Source organism: Somniosus microcephalus, chromosome 29, assembly GCF_052327205.1.
Source record: "Somniosus microcephalus isolate GS21.2 chromosome 29, FLI_Smic_1.0, whole genome shotgun sequence".
NCBI lineage: Eukaryota > Metazoa > Chordata > Chondrichthyes > Squaliformes > Somniosidae > Somniosus > Somniosus microcephalus.
Window position 1 is genome coordinate 30,999,461 of NC_141015.1, and position 15,986 is coordinate 31,015,446.

Genomic DNA, 15,986 nt, shown 5'->3' on the forward strand with positions numbered 1-15,986 from the left:
AGACTTTCATTCATACCTGGCATATTAAGACCCTATTTTCTCCAGTGCTCTTCCCACTGGACTCCCCAGCTCTGCCCCATACACCGTTCAGATCTGTGTCCTGTACCCTCACCCACACAAAGTCCAGTACGTTCATCACTCCTGTGCTCACTGGTTCCTTATCCACCAGCTCAAAATTCTTGTCCTTGCTTTTAAATCATTCTTGCTCCAACCTAACTCTGTAATCATCTCCAACCCTAGAGCGAGCACACACCCTTCACTCTTTAGGGTCTTGTCTATTGGGGGTCCCCTCTCATCCCTGCTCAACTGTTGATGGCAAATGCTTCTCCCATAACATCTGCACTGTGGAACCCTCTTCCTAAACTTTTCCCATGCTACCTGGTTCATCTTCGAAACCCTTCAGAAAACTTACCTCTTTAACCAGACCTTTGGTGCTCTCTCCTACTTCATTCCCCTGTAAGGAATCTTGTTGCGTAACAGGTACTGTACGAATGAAAGTTGTCGTTGTAAGTCAGCCAGATCCCACCAGTCTTTCTGAAAGTAAATACAGCATTTAATTATAGTCGCTACCACAAGGAGTAGTTGAGGTGAATATCATAGATGCATTCAAGGGGAAGCTAGATAAGCACATGAGGGAGAAAAGAATAGAAGGTTATGCTGATCGGGTTAGCTGAAGAAGGTTGAGAGTCGGCTCGTGTGGAGCACAAACACCGACCTTTTGGGCCGAATGGCCTGTTTATGTGCTGTACATTATATGTAATTCTATGTAAAAGGAATTTTTCTGGGGGGTTGAGGGAGGAGATAGTTCATTTTATTTTAATCACAATTTTCAAAGTCTGCTATATTATGCATAATTGGACTCAGTAGTCCATCACTATTTTCTAAATATAATAAAATGTTGCAATTAAGCAGATAAGTGTCACCATAAGAAGCAATCCTCTTTTGTATACAGCTAATGACACTTCAAATCGAACTGAGGAAGTTGGGGCTGGAATCCTGTTTACTCCAGTGTGTCACTGCCATTAACTTCCTAAACTTGCAACTCTGCAGTCGACAGGCATTACAGGAGGAATTTGCCCCCAGCAAATGCCATCTCCTATTTAAAGATCAGCGCCAAACCACAGGCATGGATCCTGGCAACGTTACTGTCTCCTCTGCAAGTGTTTCTTCATTCAGTTGAACAAGGCACTGATCGTGGTTGAACAGACTGGTGAGAATGTTAGTAACAAACTGCACTATTATATCAGAAGAGCAGGGAACAGTTGTGAATTCGAGCCAGACCAGAATTCACACTTTCCAACATGTTAACTTTTCTGTCCTTGAATGCAACAACAATCAGAATAAAAATCTTGTGTGAAAAGCTGGGTGTCGACGCCAGTAAACAGAGCTTTATATCTTTTGGAGAGAAGTGTTTTGATGCAAAAACCAGTGCTGAACACTGTACTTCCATTGTAATCCAGACACCTTGCTGTGGGGGAATACTCAGACCAAGTTCGCACCAATGCTGTTCAATCCCAGCATAGTAAAATCGGGGAAAATGTTCCTTTAGAAACACTGACTACTGGCATGAAACAGTTGCCTGGAGTGCTTGGAATTCCTTGGCACCTTCTCTTGAATGAAAAACAGGCTGTGCAGCATGAGGTTCTTTTACATATTCAGTAATTACAACGTGGCAGGTAATGATTTGTAACAGAGATTCTTCACGTTCCAAAACTTGTGAATATCATGCCACCTCTGCTCAGCATGAAAGCGCGCTCAAGTTCCACCGCAGTCGGTGGTCTTAACAGAACCTCCCGATTAGAATACATTTCAACAAGGAGGAATAAGGCAGACCACAATGGTTTCTGCGAGGTTATTTGTTCAAGCGATCAGTTAATACAGCCAGTTGGAAGGGGCGCAGTTACTTGGTGAAGTCAGTTCCGTTCTCATTAGTTTACTTATTGCCAATAATTCTTTGCAAAACGTTGTATTTGTACTTAACAAAAATACAGCAAATGCATGCAGCTCCAAATTGATCATGGACGAATCACAGACACAAGAGATGCAGCCACAACCCTCCTCCAATTAATGCAATTACCACTGCACAAATCAGACATGGGTGGAACCGAAGGCTAGGCCCTCAAACTACATTGGAACTAATTTAAGTGATAAAATGCCCATAAGAACAAAAGTTCAAGGATGAGAAAAGCCTGCTCAGTCCTTCAAACCTCGTGCCTCGAACACACTAATTCTTCCAACTTGCCATCTAAATACTTTCTGAATGATCCTCCTGTTTGTGGCTCTCCTCCCTTTCTCGATTATTCTAAACATTTATCACTGAGTGAAAATATTCTAAACATTGATTTTAAATTTATTCTTCACTAATTTAAATGTGTGCTCACTGGTCCTATTTTCCTGGCCTACTCTGAAATAATATTCGGTGTTTATCTGATCTCTATTATTTAGGTCCCCAATTGGACCACCTTCTTTCTCTTCTACACACCTTTGGCTGCTCTAATCTTTTTCCATTTTATTTATACTTCTGGTCAGTTATGCTGTTCCTCTCCGCACCCTTTCTACTGCGCTTATGTTTTTTTAGCAGTGTATTGAGTAGAACTCAACACTCTAAATGTGGTCTAACAAGTGCACTGCAAGTTTTAGCATGCCTTCTGTAAACTCATACAGGAAACTCTTTTTTATCCGGCACCGACAGGACCGGCGTGGTGCCGGTTTATCAAAAAGTCCGGATTACAGAGAGGTATAGTTAAAAGGTACGAGAGCTCCGTACACAGCAACAAATCCAGGCTTCCCTGTTGCTTAGCAACAGGTGCAGGAACTCCGGCCACAGACCAAGAATCCCCAAGTGCAGGAACCCCGGTTACACAGCCACAGATCCAGGAACGGCCACTAATATGAAGTAAAACTTATCTGAACCTACTCCTGAATTTTGCCGGTTGACAGAGATTTCCGGTGCCGGTAAATCGAGAGTTTCCTGTACTATGATTCAGACAGATACAGTAATCTCGGTTTATATCAATTGGTGTATTATTGTCAATTTTGGGCAACAGATTCTGCTCTGGAATAATGGAACTACAAGGAGGGAGAAGAGCATAGAAAAACAAATGTATTTTTAGGCAAATAGCTACTGTACTTCCTAGTATCCATTGCTAAGTCTCCCCAGAGGCAATTATGTGTGGTTCATCTCAAAACTTCAGTAACCACACCCAACCATTATAAAGCAACCACAAGTTGTCCTATCATCTTCATCCTAATGAGCGGTTAAAGTAAGGCTTGGTAAGGGGTAGTTAACTCGCCAGCCCTGCATAATCTCTGATCGTTTTCCTGGAGCATTTGCCCCCCGACCTGTAACATTTAATACAACTAGCACACTTTTGGGGGGTGATTTTGCCAATGGGGATGTGACGGAGGTGGGACTGCTGCTTGTCAGGTTTTAGTCCCGCCTCCATCGACGTCCAGCCAACCCTTGCTATTTTCCCTTGATTGACCTTGATAAGCCCGCCCAGCGGGCTTAGCAGGCCAATTAAGGGAAAGCTGGTGACAGAGAACGTCAGCGTATGATTTCAAGATTTTTTGACAGAAGAATTGTCATCGTTTGACAGCTTTCAAACACTGACAATCTGTCTTCTAAGTTGAGTCCTTTACTGAAGACTCACTTAGAAAGCCTTCTGAGCAGAAAGCAGAAGGCTGCTGCATTTCTGCTTTCTCTGCCAGTGAGATGAGGCAGCTCCGCAGCCTAAAGGGATGAAGCCTGGAGGAAGAAGCAAAGGTAAGTAATCTTATTAAAACACTCTACACTCACCTCACACACTTACCTCTCCACACTTGCACCCATCACTCACCTGCACAGCTCACTTTTCGGCCCCGCAGACTCACTGCTCACCTCACTGACCCTGGCGAGGTTCGGAGCCGTCGGGAAGCCCACACTTTAGGTGGTAAAATAGGGAGTAGCCAAAAAACTGCCTGTTAATTTGCACTAATCCCCTTCCCACCTTGAGGAGACGGGACCCGGCGAGAGTTGGGTACCCTCTTGTAAAAGACGAGGGGGTGTCGCAATATTAATCAAGGAGTCAATTACTGCTGTAAGGGGGGATGATATCTTAGCAGGTTCCTCTAATGAGGCCATATGGGTAGAACTTAAAAACAAAAAGGGGGCAAGCACTTTGCTGGGAGTGTACTATAGGCCCCCAAACAGTCAGGGGGTGATAGAGGAACAGATATGTAGGCAAATCTCAGAAGTGTAAGAATAATAGGGTAATAATAGTAGGGGATTTCAACTTCCCCAATATTAACTGGGATAGTCAGAGTGTGAAAGGCTTAGAGGGTGCGGAATTCTTAAAGTGCATCCAGGAGAGCTTTTTGAGTCAGCATGTAGAAAGTCCTACAAGAGAGGGGGCGGTACTGGACCTAATTCTAGGGAATGTAGCTGGGCAAGTGGTAGAAGTGTCAGTAGGAGAGCATTTTGGTGACGGTGACTATAATTCGGTGAGATTTAAGATAGTAATGGAAAAGGACAAAGATGGACCGGAAATAAAGGTTCTAAATTGGGAGAAGGTCGATTTTAATATGATACGGCAGGATCTGGCCAAAGTGGACTGGGATCAGCTACTTGTAGGAAAATCCACATCAGAGCAGTGGGAGTCTTTCAGAAAGGAAATACAACGCCGACATGTTCCCATAAAGGTCAAGGGTGCAACCAATGAGCCCAGGGAACCCTTGATGTCAAGGGATATACAAGAATGGATTAGGAAAAAAAGGAAGGCTTTTGGCAGATACAAAGGACTAAAAACAGTGGAAGCCCTAGAGGAGTATAGAAAGTGCAGGGGGGTACTTAAAAAAAAAAAAAGAAAAGAAATTAGTAGAGCGAAGAGGGGGCATGAAAAAACACTGGCGGGCAAAATAAAGGAAAATCCCACGGTGTTTTATAAGTATATTAAGGGCAAGAGGGTAACCAGGGAAAGAGTAGGGCCCATTAGGGACCAAAGTGGCAATCTGTGTGTAAAGTTGGAAGATGTGGGTGAGGTTTTAAATGAATATTTTGCATCTGTGTTCACTATGGAGAAGGACGATGTAGGCATAGAAATCAGGCAGGGGGATTGTGATATACTTGAACAAATTAGTATTGAGAGGGAGGAGGTACTAGCGGTTTTAGCGGGCTTAAAAGTGGATAAATCTCCATGCCCAGACGAGATGTATCCCAGGCTGCTGTGTGAGGCAAGGGAGGAGATTGCAGGGGCTCTGACACAAATTTTCAGAACCGCTCTGGCCACAGGAGAGGTGCCAGAGGACTGGAGGACAGCTAACGTAGTACCATTATTCAAGAAGGGTAGTAGAGATAAACCAGGGAATTACAGGCCAGTGAGCCTAACATCAGTGGTAGGGAAATTATTGGAAAAAATTCTGAGGGACAGAATTAGTCTCCACTTCGAGAGGCAAGGATTAATCAAGGATAGTCAGCATGGCTTTGTCAGGGGAGATCATGTCTAACCAATTTGATTGAATTTTTTGAGGGGGTGACTAGGTGTGTGGATGAGGGTAATGCAGTTGATGTAGTCTACATGGACTTCAGTAAGGCTTTTGACAAAGTCCCACATGGGAGACTGGTCAAGAAGGTAAGAGCCCATGGGTTCCAGGGCAATTTGGCACACTGGATCCAAAATTGGCTTAGTGGCAGGAGGCAGAGGGTGATGGTCGAAAGTTGTTTTTGTGACTGGAAGCCTGTGTCCAGTGGTGTACCGCAGGGATCGGTGCTGGGTCCCTTGCTGTTTGTAGTGTACATTAATGATTTAGATATGAATGTAGGAGGTCTGATCAGTATGTTCGCAGATGACATGAAAATTGGTGGAGTGGTAAATAGCGAGGAAAGAAGCCTCAGGCTACAGGACGATATAGACGGGTTGGTCAGATGGGCAGAACAGTGGCAAATGGAATTTAACCCTGAAAAGTGTGAGGTGATGCATTTTGGGAGGACTAACAAGGCAAGGGAATACACAATGAATGGTAGGACCCTAGGAAGGACAGAGGATCAGAGGGACCTTGGTGTGCATGTACATAGATCCCTGAAGGCAGCAGGACAAGTAGATAAGGTGGTTAAAAAGGCATATGGGATACTTGCCTTCATTAGCCGAGGCATAGAATATAAGAGCAGGGAGGTTATGATGGAGCTGTACAAAACGCTAGTTAGGCCACAGCTGGAATACTGTGTGCAGTTCTGGTCGCCACACTAGGAAGGATGTGATTGCATTAGAGAGGGTGCAGAGGAGATTCGCCAGGATGTTACCTGGGCTGGAGCGCTTCAGCTATGAAGAGAGACTGGACAGGCTGGGGTTGTTTTCCTTAGAGCAGAGAAGGCTGAGGGGGGACCTGATTGAGGTGTACAAAATTATGAGGGGCATAGATAGGGTAGATAGAAAGGAACTTTTCCCCTTAGTAGAGGGGTCAATAACCAGGGGGCATAGTTTCAAGTTAAGGGGCAGGAGGTTTAGAGGTGATTTGAGGAAAAACTTTCACCCAGAGGGTGGTTGGAACCTGGAACTCACTGCCTGAAAGGGTGGTCGAGGCAGGAACCCTCACAACATTCAAGAAGCATTTAGATGAGCACTTGAAACGCCATAGCATACAAGGCTACGGACCAAGTGCTGGAAAGTGGGATTAGAATAGATAGGGCTTGATGGCCGGCGTGGACACGATGGGCCGAAGGGCCTCTTTCTGTGCTGTATAACTCTATGATTCTATTCCTGGGAAGATGGCACGGAGGTGGGGTGGGATGGGTACCCGTGCCCAGATTCTGCCATTTTCCCGGCAGTCCCACCTCCCCAGGGCTGGCAAAATCGCCCCCTTGGTCTTTGACCTCAGCGGCTATCTGCTTATTTTATAATGTTGTATATTTTATACACAAATTGCACATCAGCAAAATTCAAGAAAACCTCTTGTCTTATTTCAGGGATGCCCAAGTTTTTGTCTTTGGGGCCACATATTATTATTATGAATTACACGAATATTTACACTAGTTTGTATATATCTGGATTTAGATAGCGTAAATGAAGAGAAACCGTTTCCAGTGGCTGATAGGTCGATAACGGGAGGGCACAGATTGAAGGTGATCGGCAAAAGAACCAGAGGCGACAGAAGGAAAAAACGTATTTTATGAAATGAGTGATTAGGATCTGGAATGCACTGCCTGACAGGGTGGTGGATACAGATTCAATAGTAGCCTTCAAAAGGGAATTAGATAAATACTTGAAGGAGAAAAAATTACAGGGATATGGGGAAAGAGCGGGTGGGGGGGGGAATGGGACTAACGGGATTGCTCTTCGAAAGAGCCGGCGCAGACTCAATGGGCCGAATGGCCTCCTGTGTGCTGTACTATTCCATGATTCTATGATCTCAAGTTGCTGGTACAAACAGATTTTGGCGTTCTGATTAGGATTTTTGAGGAAACTGTGGTAAGACCAGTCCTTTCCAAATCTCCAGTCCCACAAAATTCAAACAGAACAAACCAGTGAATAAGCAGTATTGGCATAATTAGGGCCAAGGGGTCACAAGACAGCAGCTTGGGCTAATGTGAGACTAATCACAGGTGTGGCATTTGCAGAAATGTTCAACCCATGTCCTGTGGTCATTTCCATTGTTCTGCAGCACACACCTGAACAGGGTGTGAATTAATGTTAAAACATTCATCAACACTTCATTAAACTCGTGTACTAGTCCAATTAAAAGTACTGGCGAATGCCTTGATTAGCACTACTTTTAATTAATTTGATGGTGCAAACATAACCCTTTTGCGCAACGGGACAAAAAACAGATGCAGGAGCAATTTTCAATTCAAAATGACCAGCATAAAAAAAAGTGCAGGATGTCTTACAACTGCTCCATTATAACAGGGATGAACAAACATTTGGCTGGATTTCCAGCACAATGAGTTAGTGGGCTACATAGGATAACATTTGGGTCATCCAGGCTCCTGATTAAACACTGTCCAACATAATCACTTTTTTTTCTGAGAATATTTTGATGTTTACCAGCAAAGCATTTCAAACATCACAGGATTTAAGTGTTGGCAACATCTGTTTCTCACCAGTACGTGCATGCGAATATCTCCATGTGTTACAAAATTCAGTTTCCCATACAGGAATGTTGGCGGGCTGCTGTTCTCTGTATCCCAGATTCAGCTGATGCCCTTGCCTTCTTATCTTGCTCTAGACTGCTCCTCTGCTATATACTGCAACATACAGTTTGCTAGCTACTCCACTCACTGCTGCTACCCTTTCTCCACTGCTTGCTCCCTGAAGTTGCTGTCCTCCGGTTGGTTGCAACATTTTAAGTATGGAGGGTTGGCAATAGTCGCTCCCCATTGAGTGGTAAAAGGCTGCTTCCTCATTGGTTGACACCAAAAGTGTCTGGATCCAGCTTTCTGGCCCAAGTACACGGAGTACCGCTGCCAGTTCAACCCCCGACCCCCCCCCCCCCAACACAGTAAAAAGCCCAGATCCTCCTCCTTGTCTGTCAGCAGTTCTTATCACTTCCTGCTGCTCCAGTTTAAATGCATTGCACGCTGTGAGTGGGAATTCTCATAATGGCCCGGATTTTAAGGTAAAAATAACAATGAGGCTAACAGCGCTCACCTTTAATAAAGAGTAATTTGGACAGCAACTTCCAGCGACCGCACGTGCGCAGTTAAAGGCGGCAATCAGGAAGTTGCTGTCCGAGTTGCCTTGCTCCTCCAGAAGCTGTGCTACACCGGTACCTCGCCCAGAGACTCGGCATTAAAACACATGGTGAAGATACTAAACTTACATGATAGCCACTAAACTCACCAAAAAAAGTTAGGGCTTGTCCATTCCAGTGTAAGTAATTTTTTAATGGTGTGATAAGTCTTAATTACTGCCAAACAACCACTCTGGCACTGAAAATTCACTTTTACAAGTGTGGAGTTTCATTCCATCAGATTTTAATTATTGGCCCAGAAATTCGGGTCGGGAGCTTCCCGCGGGTGCAGGCCCCCGATCTGCACTTACCTTGCGCACTGGCCGTTGAGCTGTGGGCCCCCGTGGAATTCCGATCCTGGGCCTGCTCCAACTGCCGGCGCGCAGTGCTTGCGTATCCCAGGGGCGCAGTTAGTTCGAAGCGTCCCCTGGGATCATGTGGGCCATGGGGAGCCAATCGGAGCAGGGAATGCTCCATTCATAAGTCTGACAGGAAGTGCTGTCAAGACTTATAAATACTGCGGCTCCAAAACAGCACTAAATCTTCAAATAATTTTTTAAATCACATTTTTTAAATAAACTATAAATTACATGAAATAACTATTTTAAACAATATAAATTTTTGAAAAAAATAATTTTATTTTCTAACGGGGCTAAAAATAAACTTACCTTGCTTTAAAGCATTTAAAAATAGTAAACCTGTGGGAAAAAAAGTTTTAATTTTAATTAATTCACCACTTACCTTGTAAAAAGCAGGCCTTACGTCTGCTTTTTACACTTCTAACTTCTGCAGACTTACCCTCCCGGGAAAACCTGTATATAAAAAAAAAACGAAGTTCGATGCGCACGCGCAGCCCCTCCTGCGCATGCGTTCGACCTCTGAACCCCTTCGTTCAGAGGAACGGAAGTGCCGGTTTCCCGCGCATGCGCAGTGCATGCAGGAAACCGGCACTTCCATTGGGCTTACGGGTGAGTACCCCGTGCGTACTCACCCGTGGAGACCCGAATTTCTTGTTGTAGATTTTAAAAATTCAAATAATGTTTTTACTTTTTCTTTCTGTCTCTTTTATCTCTCAATCCCATCTTTCAGTATTTTGCTTTCTGTACATGATTTGGCATTGAATTAACTATTCTAACTTACACTTCCTGGTTCTGACTCTGCGTGACGCAGTAAAAATTCTTCAATCTCATTGGTTAAGGAGATATACAGGTCCCAGATCCCCTGTAGAGGGCGCTGCACCGAAATGGCTTTCTAATCACTGCAAGTCCCAGTGCAAAAGCCCATTGAAAGTCTGTGGGCAAGTGTAAGTGTAATGAACGGCTGGTGCTGTTCGTTCGCCGCCGACCGCAAAATCCGGGCCAATAACCGTGCACTCAATCACATGGAGCCACAGCGGGAGTTAAGAACCGGCAGTGGCACTGAGGGAGGAAAAGGAGTCAGAAGTCATGCTACGGTCAGAAGGAGCCTGGTGCAACACTGAGGACAGGAGTGTGTCGATGTGACATTGACGGCTGAGGGGAAGCAACAGCCAGCATGAACCAGGGGGGTTGGGGGAGATTTTTATGTATGGGTCTGCAGGGCTCAATGATTAGCAACTGAGTGACCCGCAAAAAAAAAATCTGGACCTCCTTCAGCGATGAAGAAGCAGTTCTAGTCAATCCTCCAGCCTCGTGTAGCTCAAAAGACTGCTATAAACATGTTGAAATCTCCAGGCTTGAAGGTTAGTGAAAGGCTATTCCCGAATTGGTGGAACAAGTGGGGTGCAGTGTTCCTGCTAATTTTTTTGGGTGCGCAGCCCCTGTAATGGGGTGCTTGGCCCATTCAATTTCTCGCGCATGCACGGTTATTTCAATTGTAAAGTCGTTGAGCAGCCTGCGCGGAACCTCCAGAATACTGCTTGGCTGTGCAGCTTAACGGGAACATTGGTGGGGTGGTTTGGCCTAATGGGGTGTGAGTGAAGCAGCAGAGGCTGCCAAACAGGTAGCCTCTACCTTAGTGACAAAGACATCCATCATCTCCTCACACTTGTTGCTGGAGGCAAGGGTGGATGGGGCAGGGTAGAGAGCTGGTAGTGGAGGAACGAAGCTGGGCGTTATCTTTGCTGTCCAGGAGGATTCTGGAGTAGGGGTGGTTTTGGCAGAAGAGAATGTTTGATGTGGTCCAGCCAGCTCTGGTGATGCATATAACTGTTTGCTGTATAACTACCTACCACCAACTGGGGTGGAAACAGGAAGCAGCAGGAGACACTCTGAAATGGAACAGAGGGAGCAGGAGCAAAGAGAAGGTGGGAGCTGAAGCATATTGCAGCAGAACCTCAAGAATAAGAAGCAGTACTATAAACTCAGTGAGATTAGAACCAGAATGATATAGAAGACTGTCCAGCCCAGATTAACAACTGATCATAGAAACCTGCAGGTCCAATCCACATACTTCTTTAACTATGTTTTGTATGCATACCCCAGCCTTTTCCTGTTATTTGCATAGTTCTGGATTAAAGCTGGTTGTTAATTTATTAGTGGTTTTCAGGATATAACTCCTTGAAAGAGATCTGTGATGGGACAAAGTGTTTCTGGTTTCAAGTTTAGAACATTTTTTATATTATACGTTTTATATGAAACTTGCAATGAGTGAAGGAAGTAAAGAATTTTTAAATAAAAACCAGTGTGTCCGCATTCTGAGATTCCTTTTTGTCTTGTTGGCCAAATACACGGATTGCCTGGGGAAATCACATTATGTTTTTGCAAAAAAAACACCCATCGGGGGTTTGAGCATTTCCTGGGTATTCTCACGTAAATTCCAGTCGGCTTTGTCTCGAGCCTGACTAGATGACCAGCCCATTTATAATGGCTGTCACCCACCTTTTTTTAATTTATTCGTTCATGGGGTGTGGGTGTCGCTGGCAAGGCCAGCATTTATTGCCCATCCCTAATTGCCCTCGAGAAGGTGGTGGTGAGTCGCCTTCTTGAACCACTTTGTCGTAGCGGTTTGGTACAACTGAGTGCCCATTTCAGAGGGCAGTTAAGAGTCAACCACATTGATGTGGGTCTGGAGTCACATATAGGCCAGACTAGGTAAGGATGGCAAATTTCCTTCTCTAAAGGACATTAGTGCACCAGATGGGTTTTTATGACTCCATTACTGATGGTAGCTTTTTAATTCTAAATTTATTTAATTAACTGAATTTAAATTCCAGCTGCCGTGATGACCAGGCCTTTGAGAAAGAGACAGGGGCTATCGGCTGTAATGGCTGATCCATCCGGGGTTAAGATCTGCTAATAAGATCTTTGCCTATTGTGACATGTCTTGTCTTTGGTGGGAGAAGGTTTTAGCAGATAAATCTGAGCAGCAGGCAGAGTTCTTGAGTTCACTTTAGTTTGCTCAGATCTACAGTTCACTGTAAAAAGATAAAACTCCACAAGCATCAATGCACGCTGTAACGTAAAAGCTATTTTGATCTAGAAAAACTTTTAAAATACCAGTGTGAATTAGGAATCATGTCATCTTCTGATTTAACACACTTCCATGTATATTGCTTGCTGTAGTACCTCAGAACAGTTTAAATTAAAGGCCCACGAGTCAGCTTAATTGGATAAAATCAAATACAAATTGGGCTGTTTAATTATAATAGGTTTCTACATGTTTGATTATCTCTGAAGTTTGTTTCAACACTTATTTTAACAAATGGAAAAGTGTTACAGCATCCCTTGCTGATCCCACTAATGTGATATAAATCACTCCATTGAACCCATTACTTTTTTCATTCTCAGTTGTCAAGTTCTCAGTTGGGAAGAAAACCATGCTGGCAAGCTGGAAGATTTGCATTTAACAGAATGAGCTCTGGTTTCCAGTGCAGTGCAAGAAATCCTAAGTTATTGCTTTGAATTTTCTTTTCAAATGAGCTGTACACCTCTAAAATGTGTGCTTGCATAGTTTAGTCATTAATAACATGCATTTGCCAACAGAACTTATTTTTTGATTGTGCTCCTGTGACGCACCTTAGGATGTTTTACTACGTTAAAGACACTATAAATGCAAGTTGTTCTCAAATCAGTCAATAAGAATCGAGGACAAATCTGAATGGCGCATTTTTCTGGAGACTATACACGAGTATCTGTTTTTTGTATCTTTCCAATTTATACTCCAACTTTGGGAGGGTGACAATGTATCATGTCCAGATTCACCACGACTATGTCAGCCGTGGCTCCGTGATAGCGCACACACCTCTGAGTCAGAAGTCCCACTCCAGAGACTTGAGCACAAAAATTGAGGTTGACACTCCAGTGCAGTACTGAGGGAGTGCTGCACTCTCAGAGATGCCGTCTTTCGGATGAGATGTTAAACTGAGGCCTCATCTACCCCCTCAGGTGGACATAAAAGATCCCACGGCATTATTTTGAAGAAGAGCAGGGTGTCTTGGCCAATATTTACCCCTCGACCAAAACAGGTTATCTGGTCATTATCACATTGTTTGTGAGATCTTGCTGTGCGCAGAATGGCTGCCTCGTTTCCTACATTGCAACAGTGACCACACTTCAAAAGTACCTCATTGACTGTAAAGCACGTTGGGATGTCCAGTGGACATGAAAGGCGCTATATAAAATGAAAGCCTTTATATGACGAGTGGTTTCTAAACTTTTAAAATACTTCAGAAAATTCAGTCCATGTGGGATCGAGCTGTGCACTGTTGAATTGAGAATGCATTATCACTTTCCAAGGGTAGGGTTAAAAATCATTAGTGCAGAACACGTGTCCTCAATGTGGTGAATGCCTCTTTATCTTTAATGGGATTGACTGTTTATCCTCTCAGAATTATATATCAATTTGTAACTGCAGGCCATTCTCATATTGGTAAAAAGAAGAATTCTCTAACTATTAACAGTTGCAGGAGTTTTTTTCTCTCTATAATACTAAATAGTCGGGGGGGGGGTGTGGAGGACCCAGGTGAGCGGAAATTTAAAAAGTCAATGAGAAATGAGAAAGCAATAGAGCAGGATAGAGATGGGGGAAATAATAATACAAGTTTGACAGGAAAGGACAGAATGTTTAAAATTAAGAGTGCAACAGAAAATGGGGCCAAAACAAGGAGGAATGGTAAAAAGACAAAGTTAAAAGCTCTATACCTGAATGCACACAGCATTCGTAACAAGATAGATGAGTTGACGGCACAAATAGATAGAAATGGGAATGATCTGATCACCATAACAGAGACGTGGTTGCAAGGTGATCAGGGCTGGGAACTGAATATTCCAGGGTATTTGACAATTCGGAAGGATAGACAGAAAGGAAAGGGAGGTGGGGTGGCTCTGTTGGTAAAGGATGGGATCAGTGCAGTGGTGAGAAGTGATATTGGCTCAGAAGATCAAGATGTAGAATCGGTTTGGGTGGACATAAAAAAAAAAAGGGAAAAAGTCTCTGGTGGGCGTAGTCTACAGGCCCCCGGACAGTAGCAATACTGTTGGACAGAGTATAAATCAACAAATAATGGAGGCCTGTAAAAAAGGTACAGTAATAATCATGGGTGATTTTAATCTCCATATTGATTGGACAAATCAAATTGGCAATGGTAGCCTTGAGGAAGAGTTCATAGAGTGCATCCGGGATGGTTTCCTAGAACAGTATGTACAGGTAGACTATCCTTTATCCGAAAACCTTGGGACCAGCTGTGTTTCGGTTTTCGGAATTTTTCGGATTTCAGAAGGTTTTCATCTCCATATCTGACAACAAACACTGTTGCTTAGCAACAGCTTGTAAACACTCGGGCCCTGCCTTGGAAGCGTCTCTGAAGCTGTTGCTAAGCTACAGAGACTCTTTCCACAGCCTGACTGTTTAAAAAAAAATGCTAGGGGAAGAAGAAAAATGCTAGGGGAAGAAAAAAAACCTAACAAAACGGCTGCTGATTTCTGCCGTTGGATCGAGGTTTCTGGCTCCCCCTGCTCCGTATCTGAATTCCTTGACTTAGCGGGGGTCTGGGGCTCGACTGCCGCCGCCAGTTGTGGGAAAGCCGGATATCGGCTGACTCCTACACTAAGCTGGCCCGCAAATCAGGTCGGGGGGGGCGGAAGAAAAGACTATCGGACGGGCCGCAGCATTGTTGGGTTCACTCTCCCAGTACCTCCTTCCCACTGTCCGGCTCGGCCTGCAATCTCCTACCCAGGAGGGAACTCTGTGACCCTCTGCCCTGCTCACAGGGAAAGGCAGAGCTCCCGGACCACTCCTGTCATGTTTGGCGCCACTCGGGTCATGTTGTGCGCATGACTTATGCTCCACGAAAAAACTTTCGGTTTTTAGAGGTTTTTGGTTTTCGGAAGTGCGGATAAAGGATAGTCTACCTGTAATGGAACCAACCAGGGAGCAGGCTATCTTGGATCTGGTACTATGTAATGAGACAGAATTAATAAATGATCTCATAGTAAAGGATCCTCTAGGAAAGAGTGATCATAGTATGGTTGAATTTCAAATTCAGTTGGAGGGTGAGAAAGTTGTATCTCAAACCAGTGTCCTGATCTTAAACAAAGGCAATTACAGTGGCGTGAGGGCAGAACTGGCTAAAGTGGGCTGGAAAAACAAATTAAAGGTTAAGAAAGTTGAAATGCAGTGGCGGACATTTAAGGAGATATTTTATAAGTCTCAACAAAAATATATTCCAGTGAGAAAGAAAGATTTTAAGAGAAGGGAGCACCATCCGTGGCTAACTAAGGAAGTAAAGGATGGTATCAAATTGAAAACTAAGGCATACAATGTTGCCAAGATTGGTGGGAGACCAGAGGATTGGGAAATTTTTTAAAAACCAGCAAAGGATGACTAAAAAAATAATAGAGAGAGAAGATGAGAGTAAACTGGCAAAAAACATTAAAACAGATAGTAAGAGCTTCTACAAGTATATAAAAAGGAAGAGGGTAGCTAAAGTAAACGTTGGTCCCTTAGAGGATGAGACTGGGGAATTAATAATGGGGAAATGGCAGAGACTGAACAAATATTTTGTATCTGTCTTCACGGTAGAAGACACTAACAACATCCCAATAATGGATAATCAAGGGGCCACAGGGAGGGGGTAACTAAAGACAATCACCATCACTAAGGAAATAGTACTTGGTAAAACAATGGGACTAAAAGATGACAAGTCCCCTGGACCAGATGGCCTGCCTCCCAGGATCTTAAAAGAAGTGGCTGCAGAGATAGTGGATGCATTGGTTGCAATATACCAAAATTCCCTGGACTCTGGAGAGGTCCCAGCGGATTGGAAAACCGCAAATGTAACACCCCTATTTAAGAAAGGAGGGAGA

At 44.0% G+C, this 15,986-nt stretch overlaps 1 protein-coding gene across 2 annotated transcripts in view; it reads left to right on the plus strand.

The window, feature by feature from the left end:
* The window catches only part of LOC147098605 (very long chain fatty acid elongase 6-like), an 81,162-nt gene that overhangs the window by 17,744 nt on the left and 47,432 nt on the right, over positions 1-15,986 (plus strand). The gene's annotated exons all lie outside the window — the stretch shown is intronic.